The 19,039-nt window shown below is 41.6% G+C and overlaps 1 protein-coding gene across 9 annotated transcripts in view; it reads left to right on the forward strand.

Annotated features, from left to right (window-relative positions):
* Positions 1–19,039, forward strand: part of LOC140212459 (ubiquitin thioesterase otulin-like) — a 50,055-nt gene that overhangs the window by 14,888 nt on the left and 16,128 nt on the right. The gene's annotated exons all lie outside the window — the stretch shown is intronic.

A 19,039-nucleotide genomic window follows, 5' to 3' on the forward strand; every position in this document is an offset into this window, starting at 1 on the left:
AAAAGAGAGAGGAAAATATATTGAGGTAGTATATTGAGGGGTTCATTGTCTGTTCGGAAATCCGATGGTGGAGGGGAAGAAGCTGTTCCTAAAACATTGAGTATGTGTCTTCAGGCTCCTCTACCACCACCTTGGTGGCAAAAATGAGAAGAGGGCATGTCCTGGGTGATGGGACTCCTTTTCGAGGCATTGCCTTTTGAAGACGTCCTCGATGCTGAGGAGGATGGTGTCCGTGATGAAGCTGGTTGAGTTTGCAACTTTCTGCACCTTTTTCCTCTCCTGTGTAGTAGCCCTTACATACCAGATGGTGATGCAAACAGAATATATTCCACAGTACATTTGTAAATTTGCTAGAGTGGTGTCATGCTAAGTCTCCTCAAACTCCTCATGAGAAAGGCTCTGTTGTGCCTTCTTTGTAATTGCATCAATATGTTGGGCTCAGGATAGATCTTCAGAGGATGTTGACACCCAGGACCTTGAAACTGCTCACCTTTGTCCCTTTGATCCCTCGATGAGGACGGGTGTGTGTTCCCACGACTGCAGTGAAACTGGGCAAGTGAGGGAAACGGTTGGGGAACATTTTGAGAACAGTTTTGTTTTAATATACTTGTAGTAACAAAATGGCATTTTTGTCTGTAACAAAATGGAACCTGATTGTACCAGAGTGCTTTGCTAATTGTGTTTGTGAAACATGACAGCACTATGGCAAACTGCAGAAAGACGAGCAGATGTGTTGCTGGAAGAATGCCAAATATGCTGATTAAGCAGGTTGAACAGAATGCAGCCTGACCTTGAACTGACACGTAGTAGCCAACACTTGGGTATAAAGGAGTGATTATGCTGTCTATTTTTTTTTCAAAGCTATCACCAGCTCTCATGCGGTGATGGTCTTCCCTGGCAGCAAGTAAAATAAATGCGCATATGATTGATCTGCTCTGACTTAATTGCTGTTTGGTATAAGATGTAGTGAAAATGTGCTTAACAGAACTTGGAGGTCCCATTGAGATTGCAAGTTTAGGTGTGGAAGAGTACCAAGGGAGATTCTGGTGACTCCCTGCCCCTGGGGAAACTCTAGCAGACGAGAGATCACCAAAAAATAAGTTCGCTGTTTGCACTGTGTGGCCTTTCCTGGTGAGTAGGAAATACCGTATTCTACCCTACCCTGCTATGATCTGCGCTAATGTGCATTGAGTGGCTCTGTTTCTCTCTCTGTGACTCCAACACTTTCGGCATGGTGGCCAGAAACAAATGAGTATCAATGATTAGCTTTGACCACTGAGAGTATCAGGGACGCACCAAATTAGAACAGTGAGAGTGTTGGAGACGTAAGAGCAGTCGCCAGGGATGCAACGGTACCAGTCAAAAGAGTAAGTAATAGTGGGATTTGCAGAAACTGAGCTCACAAATTTAATCCCTACAGGATGCTGGGGTGAATGAAAGAAAGAGAAATTTGTCAAGTAGGGTGAGGAAGAGAAACTAGAAATTAGTAATAATGGGACAAGGGGAGTCCTTCCCTGTACTAAATAAGGGGACACCAGCGTGGTATATGTTAAATAATTATGGAAAGGGATGGATTGAAAAATTATCGATGGGAAATCAAGGGGTGTATATTGATCTTGGACGGCAGGATAATTACAGGCTGAAGAACTGCCCGTAAGAGACAGGGAAAAGGCTATTCAGAAATGTAACACTATGTAACACTTTTGTGTCACGAAATTCAAAGAAAAACTTATTATCAGAGTACATACATGCCGCCACATAGAACGCTGAGATTCTTTTTCTGCAGACATACTTAGCAAATCTATAGAAGGAACTGTAAACTAACTCCAAATGCAGATATAAATAAATAGCAATAAATAACGAGCATGAAATAACAATATAACATCCATCAATATAACAGAGCCTGTAAATGAGTGTAATTATCTCCTTTTGTTCAAGAGCCTGATGGCTGAAGGATATTAACTGTCCTTGAACCTGGTGGTGCGAGTCTTGAGGCACCTGTACCTCCTACCTGATGGCATCGGTGAGAAAAGAGTATGGCCTGAGTGGTGAGGGTCTTTGATGATAGATGCTGCTTTTCTTTGGTATCATTTCATATAGATGTGCTCAGTGGTTGGCAGGGCTTTACCCGTGAGGTACTGGGCTGAATCCATTACCTCTTGTCGGATTTTCCACTTTGGCGTTCCCATACCAGGCCATAATGAAGCCAGTCAGCACATTTTCCACCACGCATCTATAGAAGTTTGCCAAGGTTTTTGATGACGTGCCCAATCTGCATCTTTGAGGAGAAACGTGGGCAAATGGAAAGAGCATAGATGGACATTGCAATTGATATGAACTAGTTGGGTCATCTGCTATCATGCTGAACCTCCGCAGTCTCCTGAGGAATTAGAGCTGCTGTCATGCTTTCTTCGCAATAATATTTATATGATGGGTCCAGGACCGGCCCTCTGAGATAGTGACACCCAGGAATTTAAAGTCAGTGAATCTGTCCACCTCTGATCCTTCGATGATTACTGACTCATGGACCTCTGGTTTCCGTCTCCTGAAGTCTACAGTCAGTTCCTTGGTCTTATTGACATTAAGTGAGAGGTTGGTGTTATTACACCGCTCAGCCAAGATTTCAGTCTCTCTCCTAATGCTGATTCATCACCACCTTTGATACAGTCCACAACAGTGGTATCATCAGCAAACTTGTGTAGGGTGTTGGAGCTGTGCTTAGCCGCACAGTCATAGGTATAAAGTGAGTAGAGCAGATGGCTAAGTACACGTCCCTGTGGTGCCCATGTGCTGATGGAGATTGTGGAAGAGATGCTTTTGCCAATCCGAATTGACTGGCAAATCTTGTATTATGGATTTCGGAACCTTAATGAGACCATTGTTATTCCCCAAATTCAGATTTTTTTAGGTTAAATTTCAGGGATTTCAAGAACACCTTAATTGTGCCAAGAAGACAGGACCTGCCACAATGCCAAATGAAGATTTTATGAAAATGTGTATGATGCATTACATGTTGCCTTTCCTAAAAAGGTTAATTGGTGTGAAAGTACAGAGACAAAAAGGTAGAGGTGAGTCTGCAGAACAATATATGCAGAAGATGGAACAATTTTCAGGACTTAACATATTTATAGAATCGTAAGGAATGCTACAGATATGTTAAGAGCAAAAGGATTGCAAGGGACAAAATTGGCCCTTTGGGAAATCAGAGTAGTAATCCATGCATGGAGCCAAAGGAGATGAGGGGGATCAGAAATAATTTTTTTTTGCCTCTATATTTACTCAGGAGATGGGCACAGAGTTTATAGGAGTGAGGCAAAGCAACAATGAGGTCATGGACCCTATACAGATTACAGAGGAGGAGGTGTTTGCTGTCTTGAGGACTATTAGGTTGGATAAATCCCCAGGGCCTGACAAAGTGTTCCCTCGGACCCTGCAGGAGGCAAGTGCAGAAATTGTCTCCTAGCAGAGACATTTAAATCCTCTTTATCAATAGGTGAGGTGCCAGAGGATTGGAGGATAGTCGATGTAGTTCCGCTGTTTAAGAAAGGCTCTAAAATTATAGGCCAGTGAACCTGGCATCAGTAGTGGGAAAGTTATTGGAACATATTCTAAGGGACTGGATATACTAGTATTTGGATAGACTTGGACTGATTAAGGATAGTCAGAATAGATTTGTGCATGGTTGGTCATGTCTAACCAATCTTACAGAGTTTGTCAAGGGAGTTACCGGGAATATTTATGAAGGCAAGGCCAAAGAGTTCAGTCGCTTGGCTGAACTTCAGGTTGAGGTAGTAAATAGGATTAGACATTAGCTTTATGGGAGAAGCCAGAGGGAGGTAGTGGATGGTTACCTCTCTGACTGGAGGCCTGTGAATAATAGTGTTCTAGGGATCGGAGCTAGGTCCATTGTTGTTTGTCATCTCTGTCAACAATCTGGATGATAATGTGATTAACTGGATCAGCAAATTTGCGAATGATACCAAGATTGGGCATGTAGGGGACAGCAAGGAAGACTATCGTGGCTTGTAGCAGAATCTGAACCAGCTGAAAAAATGGGCTAAAATGGCAGATAGAATTTAATGTAGACAAGGGAAAGGTGTTGCACTTTGGTAGGACCAGTCAGGGTAGGTCTTACACAGTGAATGGTAGGGCATTGAGGAGTGTTCTAGAACAAAGGGATCTGGGAATACAGGTCCATAATTCATTGATAGGGTCATAAAGAAAGCTTTTGGGATATTGGCCTTCATAAATCAAAGTATTGAGTGCCGGAGATGGGTTGTTATGTTGAAGATGTGTAAGACATTGGTGAGGCCTAATTTGGAGTATTGTATGCAGTTTTGGTCGCCTTCCTACAGAAAGATGTAAATAAGGTTGAAGGAGTACAGAGAAAATTTATAAGGATATTGCCGGGTCTGGAGGGCCTGAGTTAAAAAGAAAGATTAAATCGGTTAGGACTTTATTCCTTGGAGTGCAGAAGATTAGGATGAGATTTGATAGAGGTATACAAAACTATGAGGGGTATAGTTAGGGTAAATGTCAGTAGGGTTTTTCCAGTGAGGTTGGGTGGGACTACTACGGGAGGTCATGGGTGAAGGGTGAAAGGCAAAATGTTTAAGAGGAACATGAGTGAAAACGTCTTCACTCAGAGGGTCATGAGAGTGTGGAATGAGCTGCCAGCACAAGTGGTGCATGCAAGCTCAATTTCAACATTTAAGAGAAGTTCAGTAGGTACATAGATGATAAGGGTATGGAGGGCTATAGCCCTGATGTAGGTTGATGGGAGTATCTTGTTTAAATGGCTCAGCATGGACTAAATGGGCTGAAGGGTCTGTTTCTGAACTGTACTTTTTGAAGAATCTATTACTGCTGAAAGAGCAGGCTTTGGGACTAACAATTAGTATTATTGCAAATGGTCTTCAGGCCAAATTGCATTCTGTCCTTCCCAAACACAGAGCTGCCTATTAATGTCCCAAAATTAGACCCTGTGGAAGTTAGCATAGGAGACCAAGATTTATATCATACCTTTCTACTTACCCTGCATGTTCCTGTAAACTTCTGTGGAAGAGATTTGTTGTGTAAAATACAAGCTACTATTACTGGCACTCCTGAGGGACTTAATGTGTGTATTCCAGGGAGCTGTTATGGGCAATATTATTTCAGTAGTAATCAATCTGTTCTGTATAATTAGCAGTTACTCACTGCCCACCTACCACGGAGCTTGGAACATTTTTACAAGGGTACTTGAAAGCCTCCAGTGATTTCTCTAGATTCAGTTTAGACCTACAACTCAGTAAGTTGCACTGTTATCTTCACTGTACAGCTTATAACTTGGCTGGAAATGACCATTTTATGCATCATATGACCCCTATATCAGTAAGGAAATAGCTTCCTTTCTGAAATATCTGTGGGTGACTCTGGTGTTGTGGCAGCAGCACGACTTCCTCACAAGGTTCAGTAGATGATACAAGTTCAGGGGATCAGGGAACTCCACCTAACTCTAGCACTTTCCAGAGGTAAGGCAGCAAGGGACCTTGGACCAATGTCGTTTCCATGACAGAAGGTCCTGGAATCAACTGGATGGAGTCTTAGCGATTGGAAACGGGTCAGGGCTTTCTTTTATTGCTCCCCAGTACAATAGGAGCAACCTTTGAGCAGGAAGTTGTAGGAGGGTTGTTCAGTACTGATGTGGACCTTTTTCTCTCCAAAGTCCCATCGCAACTTTCGGCTCTCTAGCCAAATGAAGCAGGTAAGATGCTCACAGCTGAGCTGCATAAATGACCATTAACCCAAGTGCTCCACTGCCCCACCAGGCACAGTCTCCTCTTCCACAGAAGCTGAAGAGGGGATTGATGGATTGTATAAATTCAGGCATGCTTTGTCTCTGGTTTGTCGCAAGCCGTAAATCAAGTTTGTGAACAATGTATGATAAGTATTTTACAAAATCCAGGGAAACTACTGAAGGTGGAAGGATTTCATACAGCCCCCCCCCCCCCCATTTGACTATTTATGCATTTACACATGGATTTTATAGAATTCCATTCGTGTGAAGGCTATAAATATGTATGGGTCATTATTGATATTTTTTCACGATGGGTTGAAGCATTTCTTTGTAAAAGGAATGATAGTTACAGTAGCTAAATGTTTATTGAAGGAAATCAGCCCGAGGTCCAGGATCCCTCGGAAACTGCCTAGCGACAATGGTACCCACTGCTGGGAAAGTAATAAAAGCAGTATGTAAAACCATACTGATTGACCAACTTTTCCATTGTCGCTACCATTCTCGTTCAGCAGCTTAGTAGAATGGATAAATGGAATGATTAAAAACAAGCTTAATAAAATGTGTGAGCAATTGAAAATTAACAAGGCAAGTAAAGTCTTTTACTAATTGGGGGAAAAAAAACAAACGAAATAAACTACAGAAAAAGCATGGTACCGAATGTGAAAATTCTAAAGAGCAAATCTTTTCATTAACCGAACAAGTAAAAGGACACTGTTGTTCAATTGATGTGCATTGTTTGAAGTTTCAAAGCAAACTAAAACAAAATGGAAAAGCGCTGCCCAACTTCAAGTGTGTGGTCCTGTTAGTGGCGCTGCTGGTGGTGCTGCGCCCTGAGAAAACCTTCTGAAGCTCAGTCCAAGAAATTGCAGCTCATATCGAACAGTCTCCCTGTACGGTGCCACCATCTCATCTCCGTGGAATTACAGGATAAACATGACATGGACTCTACAGTGGTCCCTAGCGACTCGTGAGACTGACAGTGATGAAACAAAATATTGACAGCTACTGTACATCAAATGAAACTATTGCTAACTAATGTTTCGACAACCTAGTAGCAGATCAATCGACTATTGCTCAAATGCTCACCAGTCTGCTGAAGGACAAGCAGTGTACAGCTGGCCCTGTGACTCTTAATGAAGCACAACTGAAAGTGTTTTAACCTTTAAAGGTGATATTGTGTATTGCACCTGCATTAAGAATCCCTGATACAGCTGGACAATTCATGATAGCAGTCTTAATTCAAGAACATGGAGACCAATGGCATCTTGTTGGATAGTGCCCTGGCAAAGATTCAATTCTGTACGCTGATGGCTCCTCAGCGATAGAGGGATTCAAAAGGTTGTTTCTGGAACTGAAATGCTGGCATCAGGTAACATGTCATTGCAACTGGACGGGCAAGGGCCCCTAACTGGGGAGCAGTAAAGGTACATGTACGAAACTGACAAGTGTCTGACCTCTCTGCTTCTGCTGAATGGCACTTATTGGGTATGTGGTTGCTGGGCCTATCCCCTGGCTGCCAGGCATGTGCCTCGAATAAGTCTTACCCATGTAGTGCCCAACATGCAACACTCGGTGTCACTACCTTATCATACTCTGGTCCGGCGACACCAGAGGTCCCTAACAGAGCCTGAGAGATTCTGCATGATTGCCTTTCCATGACTTGGCACTGAGAGATTGATACGACATTGGGTTGTATTAACCAAGTTAGTACCAACAAGCATTAACCAAGTTCTCAGCAGAACCGATGGCTGTTCATACAGTAGCATTGCAGAAAGTAATGGTTTTGGATTTAGTTCTGTCAGAAAAAGGGGGCACTTACGTTGTGGTCCTTGCATATCTGAAGAATCAGAAAATATAACTAACTTGGCATATCACATCCAGGAAACTACCAAAGAGATTAAGGAGGTAGGGGATCAGTATTACAACTATTACACTCCAGGAGGTGGAAGGTGGGCAAAGTTCTGCATTATTGTTTAACTATCAGTATTATATTAACAACTGTTATTCCTTTACGATTTTTGTGTGAAGTAACGGGATGAAAGGAAATTAATGAAATGAATGGGTATTCATTGAAGTGGACGTATGAAAAGGAAATTTTGGGTAGGACTTTGAAACAGCATCATTGCTTTATATATTTCAATGACTGTAATTAGTCAAATGTAGTGTTGTCATGAAATGGCAAAAAAGGAGAGAATGTGGAAATGTAGTAACAAAATGGCATTTTTGTCTAATAAAATAGAGTGTGTATTGTACTATAGTGCTTTGCCAATAGTGCAACAATATGCCGATGGACTTGAATATTTGACAAGCTGCTGACAGACGAGCAGCTGCATTACTGGAAGGAAGCCAAGTACCTTTGATTAAGTAGGCGAATGGAATGCACCCTGATCTTGGACTGATGTGCAGTAGCTATCACTTGGGTACAAAGGATTGTTTATGCTGCCTGTTTTTTCAAAGCTATCTCCAGCTCTTGTGCGGTGATGGTCTTCCCTTGCAGCAAGTAAAATAAGACGTAGCAAAAAATTGCATGACAGCTTCAAGGGTGATGATTAAGGTGCTAAATTGGAATACGACTGATTTCAGTAGTGTAGGGTAAAAGGAGATTGCAAGAAGATGCTTTTAGGTAAAATGACAGCAGATTAATGGAAGTCTAAAATGAGCATTAGTGAGAATTTGGGGCCAGCCATGTTCGGGTGTGGGTGAATGGCAAAGGTAGCAACATTACAAAACATTGGATGGCATACGATAATGAACATTTAATTAGGGAGGGGAAAGGAAAGCATATAGCAGGTGGAATCAAGGGAGTTTGTCGAAGGGACCTTGGGGCTAAGTCCATAACTCCCTGAAAGTGGTTACACATGTTGATTTTGGGTCTGGATTTGTTTTACAGCTTTTTGAAATGCTACTAAAATTGCGTATGGAGTATTAGATTCAATTCTAGTTGCCCCATTATAGAAAGAATGTCAAGGCTTTGGAGAGGGTGCAGAAGAGGTTTACCAGGTTACTGCCTGAATTGGAGGGCACGTGCTATAAGGAGACATTGGACAAACTTGGGTTGTTTTCTTGGAGCAGCAGAGGCAGAGGGGAAACCTGATGTCGATTGTAAGATAAAAGTGAACAGACAGTATTTTTTTTTCCCCGTGGTTGAAATGTCTAATGCCAAAGGTGTGCACTTAAGGTGAGAGTGGGTAAATTGAAAGGTGATTTACGGGGCATTTGTTTTTTTAAAAACACAAATTGATAGGTGCTCGAATATGCTGGAGGAGGCAAATACAGGAGAGACATGCTCAGGAGCCTCTCAGATAGGCATTTGAACGCGCAGGAAATGGAAGGATATGGATATTGTGTAGGCAGAGGGAATTAGATTAACTGCATACTTGGTTAATAATTTAATTAATTTGGCACAACATTGTGAGCAAAAAGGTCTGTTCCTCTGGTGTACTGTTCTAAGATTGTGTTGAAGTGTAGCTTTACATCAAATATAGCACCTGGATTTCGAACTGTTGGCAAAAGAGCAGTCAGAGAGCAGATTGGGTTCAGTTATGGATCAAATTGGAACTCTTAAGGAAGCAGAGTATATTGCTGAGGAAATTAGAGTACTTTTCAACTCTCTGTTAAAGAATGTTTCTACCAATGTTGTAGTACTTGAGGTAGGATACCTCAAGTACTGGATAGGATAAATAATAGATAAAAATGTGGCTGTTAATATTGACAGTTTGATATAGAGAAATTGTATAGTCTGGACAGGATGCATCCTATATTGAGAGAAGTAGAGATAGCAATTGCTGTGATTTTGGTAGCAGTCTTTCAAATCCTCCTAATGAATATAGGGATGGTGTATTGTACCTGTTACAACTCTTCTATATGCAGAAGGATAAATCAACAATAGTTCCTTCAGTGCCAATAAACCAAGGCATAGTCAAATTTCATTTGGGGGAAAAAATGCAAATAAATTAAAGTCAGCATTCGATTTGTTAATCAAATTGTGGTTGGTTCAGTCAGGGGCTCTCAAACTGAAATCCATGGACTCCTCGCCTAATGGTATTGATCTGTGGCATAAAAACGGTTGGGATCCCCTGAGCTAAGTTGATTGAGTTATGTGATTAATGGAATAGATTGAAGGTAGTGCGGATGATATAGCCTTGGATTTCCATAAGCCCTTTAATGAAGAATAGTGCAATAAATGTCTTAGAACAAGTAAAATCTGGGGATTAAAAAAATCAGTGGGAGCATTGGTACAGAGCTAGCCAAGGAATGGGAAACATACCACAATGATGAATGATTGTTTTTCTCAGACTGGTAACAAGTGTAGAGAGATGCCCTGTAGGGTTCAATAATAGGAATAGTGCTTTGGTTGATATACTAATGAATTAGAACGTGCATTACTTCAAAGTTAGTAGATGACCAAACTAGTTCATATCAATTACAGTGTCCATCTATGCTCTTCCCATTTGCCCGCATTTCTTTGCAGAGAAGTGGAGGTTAGGCATGTCATCAAAAACCTTTGCAAATCTATAGACGTGTGGTGGAAAATGTGCGGACTGGCTGCATGATGGCCTGGTATGGAAATACCAATGCCCTTGAGTGCAAAATCCTACAAGAGGTAGTAGTTTTGGCCCGGTACATCATGTGTAAAACCTTCCCAACCATTGAGCACATCTACATGAAACATTGATGTAGAAAATCAGCATCCGTCATCAAAGATCCTCACCACCCAGGCCATACCCTTTTCTCACTGCTGCCATCAAGTAGAAGGCACAGGTGCCTCAGAACTTGCACCACCAGATTCAAGGACAGTTAATACCCTTCAACCTTCAGGCTCTTGACCAAAAGGGGATAATTACACTGATTTAAGGATGCTTTTATCCTGTTATTTCATGCTTGTTATCTATTGTGGTTTATTTATATCTGCATTTGCAGAGAATGTTTGCAGCTTACAGATCATGCTTACAGCTACTGTCCTACAGATTTGCTAAGTATGGCTGAAGAAAAAGAATCTCGGGGTTGGATGTGGTGACATGTATGTACTGTGATTATAAATTTTACTTTGAACATTAGGCCCATATCACTCTACTCCTTTCCTAATTATCTGTCCTATTGTCTTTTAAAACTCTGTAAATTTCTAAATTTCTTCCTTCACACCTGAAACCTGTCCTCCAGGTTTAGACTCCCCCAACTTAAGAACAAAACCAAGATGATCTATCCTATCTCTGCCTGTCATCATTTTGTAAAAGACTCTTGTCTTCTATGTTCCACTGAGAATAAACCCAGAATCCAACCTCTGCTTACGAGTAGAGCCCTCCATTCTTGGCAACGTCCTGTTAAATTTCTTCTGCATTCCTTTCTAATCTTTCTTGTAGCACGGTGACCGGAACTATGCACAATACTCTTTATGTGTTGCCTGGCCAGTGTTTTGTACAGCAGCAACATGACACCTCAGTTCTTAAATAGTGTCTCAACCTGTGAAAGCAAGTGTGCCAAGTACCCTCTTCACAATCCTAGCCAACTGTGGCACCATTTTCAAGGAACTGTAAACTTTCACACTAAGATCCCTCTGTATATTAACACAGGAAATTCTGTAGACAAGATTAATTCATAAATGGGAAATAGTGGCTTGGCGTTCAGTGCTGGAATTATTACCCCAAAGAGGTTTGAAGTAGTTTCAGATAGTTAATGTTACACCTGCAATTTCCAACAAAAACGTGGAGGAAAATAGGCCGGAGAGGGGTCCAGGTAGATCCAGAATTCGGAAATCAAGGGGCCAGTGTACGGTGAACTGGGCATAGAATGAACAGTGCAGGTTCTCTTCAACATCATATTTAAGTTAAAATTCACTGAGGTAGGATTTAGCTGGAATCAGCTGTGAATTGATCATTCTGTGCTTAATACGACAAACAAGTGTTTCACTGTGTTGGAGATGCCAGTAGATATAATTTGTAATGGAATAGTGAAGAGTATTAATGGAATATTAACCTTTAAAACTAGAATACTGTATCTTGTAGCTTTATGTAGACCATAGCCGATATATACAGTTCTGGGAACCTTCTAACAGTGCAAAATAATCACCAGCATCTGAACCAGGAATGCAAGCTAAAGAATTCAGTAAACTGAAATTGCATTTCTTAAGGGTCAATTGAAGATTCTATGGCTTTGAAAGTCACTGATAGCAACCTTCAGCTCATGTAGTGGAAAAAGTAGTAGGTGCTAGTTCAGTTTTTTAAAAAAACTAAGATTTATAGAATTTTGACAGCACTGGGGTATGTAACATTGAGTTAGACACTATTCCTTCGAAGCTGAACTGGTGCGTGGCTGCATAGTAATTGAAATGCTCCCATGCACATAGTCTTTGTTGTCATGCAGCTGGAATTTTTCATATAATGTTAATATAATTTTGTAATTTATGTTAATATAATTGTGAAATTGCCTTTAATTGTGTTAGTATAATCCATAAGTTTTCTAAATGGTAAATGTACCACAACCTTTGAAACATTTTAGAGCTTCAATGTATTTACATTGTATTTCAAATTACAACCCTGTTACAAATTGTAACAATAAACACAGAATGGAAGTCAGTAGCTCATTGTTAATAAATCACCCACCAGCTGAATGCTGATGGCGTTGTTGACCAGTCTAACAACTCTGTGGATTTGGATGAATCAAGGACAGGGGGAGGAGACAAACCAGTTGTCTTTGTTCTTCCTCCCCCCCCCCCCCCCCATTTTATGAACTCTGAACTGATTCTTGCTCTGGGATAATCTAATCAGAGCAATTCAATGTGGACCCAAGCAGCTTCAGCTCATGACCTGCTAAACCTGAAACCATCCTTAGACGAGTAGCAATTTATTATGTGAAAGTGGCAGACAAAGTGGAAGAGTGATCTGTCGACTCATTAGACTCAGTGCCGGGATCACCTAGTTTTGACTGGTTTGAGTTGAAAAGAACAAAGGCACGAGGCCGGCAGCAGAAGCCATAGAATAACACTGGTTGTAGCTCTGGACTAGAACCAGAAAGAAGGTGATCCATGTACTCAGGTGACCTTGAGCCAGTGGGATGGAGATCCATTAGTTCAACTGATGCGGAACACTATCGAGTCAGGATCTCCAAATATGTAGGAGCAATGACATTGCAGATGAGGTGGACCCCACGGACACGTGGAGATTGAGACCACGAGGAAGGTTTGGCCAGCATAGACTCCTCCTTTCACGGGTAATACCCTTTCTTTTCATTAACTCTTCTAATGAGGGTGCACATAGGTAGTTAATTTGTGAACCCACGTGCTTTTTAGTTGAGACAATAAAGGCTACTTGTCAGTAAATACAGATTCTCTCTGTGCCTCTTTGATCATCATTACTGAAGGCTAGATCCTTATAACATTGCCTAATCAAAACATTTTACTTTTGCAATTGTGCTTGTCAGATGTTTTGATTACCTGACATTGTTTACTTGTGTTGTGAGTTGTGGTTTGTGTGTATTTGATGTTTATATTAGGAAAAGTAAACATATAAAGTGCTGTTCAGTTTTCAGGTTGCTTAAAATTTCCTGCTGAAAGCAGTGGTTGGTCCACATAGCTGTGAAAAAAAAAATTAGAGGGAACGTTGGATACAGGACCAGCAGAGGAACTGAGTGGCCCATTTATATCTCCTTTGCTCCAAAAACTGTTCCAGCTTCACCGCACTTTACACTGAAGCGAACTCCCCCATCACCAGGTGTACAAAAAGAAACTCACCATAGTACTTTCCCAGGGCATTCACATCATTATAAAGTGCTTGGTTGATTTTGTTACATAATTTGAATTAGTTTATTATATACTTATAATCAGTGATTGTTTGCTTTGACAGATTGAACTGGCCAGATCATCTTACAAAAAAGGATCCAGGGCTTTCCCGGTGTACGTGATGAATAAACTCTTCTTGGGCTTCCAGCTGGGTACAGGTATCGATTTTAACCAGCGTTTCGATGACAAACTGCTACTTTCATCGGGTATGGTGCCCAAGCATGTCTAGTCCAGTGGTATATATACCCCTGCTGTCCATCCCTCCTGATTGGTTCGTCCTCGTCCAATCAGGTTTCCGCTGTCCCACCTTATTTATAATTGAATTCTATTTCTTACTTAGAGCAAGACCTTTCTCTAGTTTTATTTCAATGGCTTCCTTCACCAGGCGGTCACATAAGTCATTGACTGCTCCTCCAATATACCTTCTACCTCTGCATTCACAAGGAGTCCTGTAAACACCAGACACCTTAATAACAAAGACGAAGGTCTCACTCTATAAGTAAGAACTGGAATTCAATTGCAAACAAGGTGGGATAGCAGAAAGCTGATTGGATGAAGACCAACCAATCAGGAGGGACAGATGACGGGTGTGTGTGTGTATGTATATATATATATATATATATATATATACACACACACACACACACACACACACACACACACACACACACACACACACACACACACACACACACACACACACCACTGGACTAGACATGCTGAGGCATCATCCCTGATGAAGATGACAGAGTTTGTCATCAAAGCATAGGTTAAAATCTATACCTGTACTCGGCTGGAAGCATGAGAAGAGTTTATTCGTCAAATCATTTTAATTTAAAACGGGAAAACTTTCAGTTTTCCTCTGCCTCTCTCTAAAATTAGATACTTCAAATCCAGCAACTTTTTAGATGTTGCACAGTTGGACAGTCCCTGTCAGGACTGGGTAAAGAGTGCTACCTTTTAATCAGATTTCAAAGGCAGAGTTTCGCAGCAGTTTCTCTGCGTTGACTTGCCACCAATCAGCAAGAGGCAGTGCGTAAAAAGAGCTACCTTTCGGTCAGGTCCGTGTTCAGGAATTAAAAGCAGACCTTTGCGCCGGTTTTCTCGAGTTGGACAGTCCACATCAGGGCTGCATAAAAACAGCTACCTTTTAATCAGGAGGGTGATCAAGATTTCAAAGACCGTTTTGCCACGGTTTCTTTGAGTTGAGTGACCAATCAGCAAGAGCGATTCATTAGAAAGGGCCAGTAGAATAATTCAAGTGCAAGCGGTGCAACGATTCATTTGGAGTATGCCATTGTTTAGAGTGGCTTTGGCTTCTCAGGGTTAGGAGAGATCAGTTTTGGGTGAGGTACATTGTCTTGTAACTTACTCCCTCCCTCCCTCCTTATTTGTTCATTGCTCATCTATTGGAGCATAGTAGATTAGTGAGAAGTGTTTTGCAGTCTGTGTGGGAGGTGGGAAGTCTGGAGATGCCTAGCCTCCCAGAGAAACACATCTGCACCAGGTGCACTGAGTTGCAGCTCCTGAGAGAATGTGTTAAGGAACTGGAGCTGTAGCTCAATGACCTTTGACTCATATGGAAGAATGAGGAGGTGACAGACAGGAGCTACAGGGAGCTAGGTAGACAACTGAGAAACAGTACCTCCAGGGTAGTAATTTCTGGATTGCTGCCTGTGCCACGTGCCAGTGAGGGTAAGAGAAGAGTGATTTGACAGGTGAATGCATGGCTGAGGAATTGGTGTAGGAGGCAGGGTTTCAGTTTATGGATCATTGGGATCTCTTCTGCGGAAGGTATGACATGTACTAAACTGACGGGTTACTCCTGAACTTGAGGGGATCCAATATCCTTGCAGGCAGGTTGGCTAGAGGTGTTTGGGTGGGTTCAAACTAATTTGGCGGGAGCTGGGAACTGGGACGATAGTGCTGAAGATGTGGTACTTGGTTTGCAAACAGAGGCAATGTGTAATGAGACTCCTTGCAAGGAGAGGCTGATGGTAGGGAAAAATTGCAGTCAGTAGGATGTGACAGTTACAAATTGGCATGTATGATGTAGGCATCACTGAATCATGGCTGAAAGAAGATTATAACTGGGAGCTTAATGTCCAAGGATACACGTATCGAAAAGACAGGCAGGAAGGCAGAGGGGGTGGCATTGCTCTTTTGGTAAAAAAAAATGAAATCAAATCATTCGAAAGAGATGACGTAAGGTCCGAAGGTGTTGAATCATTGTGGACAGAGCTCATTGTTGAGCCTACTAGGGGATCAGCTTGTGAACTGGGTGTTGTGCCATTGACCAGAATTGATTAAAGTAGTCATAATAGCGGATTCACCCTGAAACTTGAGGTGGAACTGAAGTCAGATGTATCAATATTACAGTGGAGTAAAGGGAAAAACAGAGGCATGAGAGAGGAGTTGGCCGGAATCGATTGGAAAAGAACACTGACAAGGATGACGGCAGAGCAGCAGTGGCTGGAATTTCAGGAAGCAATTCAGAAGGTACAGGTTATATAAGTCCCAAAGAGGAAGAAGTATTCTAAAGGCAAGATGACACAACTGTGGCTAACAAGAGAAATCAAAGCCAGCAAGAGGGCATATAATAGAGCAAAAATTAATGGGAAATGGGAGGAAATACCAACAGAAAGCAACTAAAAAAGTCATTAAGATGGTAAAGGTAGAATACAAAAAAATAAGCTAGCCGATAATATTAAAGAAAATACCAAAAATTTCTTCAGAAACATGAAGTGTAAGAGAGAGGTGAGAGCAGATATCAGACCACTGGAAAACGATGATGAAGTAGTAGTAATGGGGGACAGTAAAATGGCAGATGAACTGAATGTGTCATTCTTCACTGTGGAAGACCCCAGCAGTATACTGGATGTTCCATGTATCAGGGGTCATGAGTGTGTGAAGTTACCATTAATAGGGAGAAGGTTCTTGGAAAACTGAAAGGTTTGAAGGTAGATAAATCACCTGGACCGGATGATTTACACCCCAGGATTCTGAATGAGGTGGTTGAAGAGATTGTGGAGGCAATAGTAATGATCTTTCAAGAATCACTAGACCCTGGAATGGTTCCAGAAGAGTGGAAAATTGCATGTCACTCCACTTTCAAGAAGGGAGAGAGGCAAAAGAAAGGAAATTATAGGCCAGTTAGTCTGACTTCAGTGATAGGGAAGATGTTGGAGTTGATTATTATGGATAAGATCTCATGGTACTTGGAAGCACATGATAAAATAGGCAGTAGTCAGCATGGTTTCCTCAAGGGAAAATATTGCCTGACAAATCTGTTGGAATTCTTTGAAGAAATAACAAGCAGGATAGACAAAAAGCAAATCGGCCAATGTTGTGCACTTATATTTTCAGAAGGCCTTTGACATGGTGCCACACATTAGACTACATAACAAACTATGAACGCATGGTGTTACAGGAAAGATTCCAGCAAGGATAAAGCAGTGGTTGATTGGCAGGAGACAAAGACCGGGAATAAAGGGAACCTTTTCCGGTTGGCTGCCATTGACTAGTGGTGTTCTACTGGGGTCTGTGTTGAGACCAATTATTCTTAAGTTATATGTCAATGATTTGGATGATGGAATTGATGACTTTGTTGCAAAGTTTGCAGACGATATGAAGATAAGTGGAGGGGCTGGTAGTTTTAAGGAAGTAGAGAGGCTACAGAAGGATTTACACAAATTAGGAGAATGAGCAAAGAAGTGGCAGATGAAATACAGTGTTGGGAAGTGTATGGTCTTGCACTTCGGTAGAAGAAATGAAAGGGCTGTTTATTTTCTATTAATTATTTTCTCAATAGAGAAACAATACAAAAATCTGAAGTGCAAAGTGACAAGGAGTCACTTTGTGTAGGATTCCCTAAAGGTTAATTTGCAGGTTGAGTCTGTGGTGAGGAAGGTAAATGCAATATTAGCATTCATTTCAAGAGGACTAGAATATAAAAGCAAGGATGTAATGTTGAGACTTAAGAAAGTACCGGTGAGACCTGAGTATTGTGAGCAGCTTTGGGCCCCTTACCTTAGAAATGATGTGCTGAAACTGGAGAGGGTTCAAAGGAGTTGACGAAAATGATGCCAGGATTGAATGGCTTGTCATATGAAGAGCGTTTAATGTCTTTGGGCCTGTATTCGCTGGAATTCGGAAGAATGAGGGGTGACTTCATTGAAGCCTATTGAATGGTGAAAGTCCTTAATAGAGTGGATGTGGTGAGGTGATAATATCTCCTTCTCTCTGACGATCAACACTGGTGCACCTCAGGGGTATGTGCTTAGCCCACTGCTCGACTCTCTCTATATCCATGACTGTGTGGCTAGGCATAGCTCAAATATTATCTATAAATTTGCTGATGATACAACCATTGTTGGTAGAACCTCAGATGGAGACGAGAGGGCGTACAGGAGCGAGATCTGCCACAGGATGAAAGAGTTGATTGTGGACTTCAGGAAAGGTAAGATGAAGGAACACATACCAATCCTCATAGAGGGATAAGAAGTGGAGAGAGTGAGTAGTTTCAGGTGCCTAGGTGTCAAGATCTCTGAGGATCTAACCTGGTCCCAACATATCAATGCAGTTATAAAGAAGGCAAAACAGCAACTATATTTCATTAGGAGTTTGAAGAGATTTGTTATGTCAACAGTACACTCAAAAACTTATATTGATACACTGCGGAGAGCATTCTGACAGGCTGCATCACCGTCTGTTATGGGGTGTTACTGCACAGGATTCAAAGAAGCTGAAGAGGGTTGTAAATTTAGTCAGCTCCATCTTGGGCACTATCCTGCAAAGTACCCAGTACATCTTCAAGGAGCAGTGTCTTAGAAAGGCAGAACCATTATTAAAGACCCCCAGTACCTTTTCTCACCTACTACCATCGTACAGGAGGTACAGAAGCCTGAAGGCACACACTCGGCGATTCAGTAACAGCTTCTTCCTCTCTTCCTCCGATTCCTAAATGGACATTGAACCCGTGAACACTACCTCACTTTTTAAATATGTTATTTCTGTTTCTTGCACGATTTTTAATCTATTCAATATATGTATACTGTAATTGATTAACTTATTTATGTTTTCCTCCTATATTATGTAATGCATTGTACTGCTGCTAAGTTAACAAATTTCCCGACACATGCCGGTGATATTAAACCTGATTCTGATTCTGATGTTTCCTATGATGGAAGAGTCTTAAGACCAGAGGACACAGCCTCAGAATAGAGGGGCATACTTTTAGAGTGGAGATGAGGAGGAATTTCTTTAGTCAGAGAATGGTGGATCTGTGGAATTCTTTGCCACAGGCAACTGTGGAGGCCAAGTCTTTATGTATATTTAATGCAGAGGTTGGTAGATTCTTGATTGGTCAGGGCATGAAGGGATACAGGGAGAAGGCAGGAGATTGAGGCTGAGAAGAAAATCGGATCAGCCATGATGAAATGGAGGAGACACGATGGGCCAAATGGCCTAAATCTGCTCCCATATTT

The sequence above is a fragment of the Mobula birostris genome, chromosome 19, assembly GCF_030028105.1.
Source record: "Mobula birostris isolate sMobBir1 chromosome 19, sMobBir1.hap1, whole genome shotgun sequence".
Taxonomy (NCBI): Eukaryota; Metazoa; Chordata; class Chondrichthyes; order Myliobatiformes; family Myliobatidae; genus Mobula; species Mobula birostris.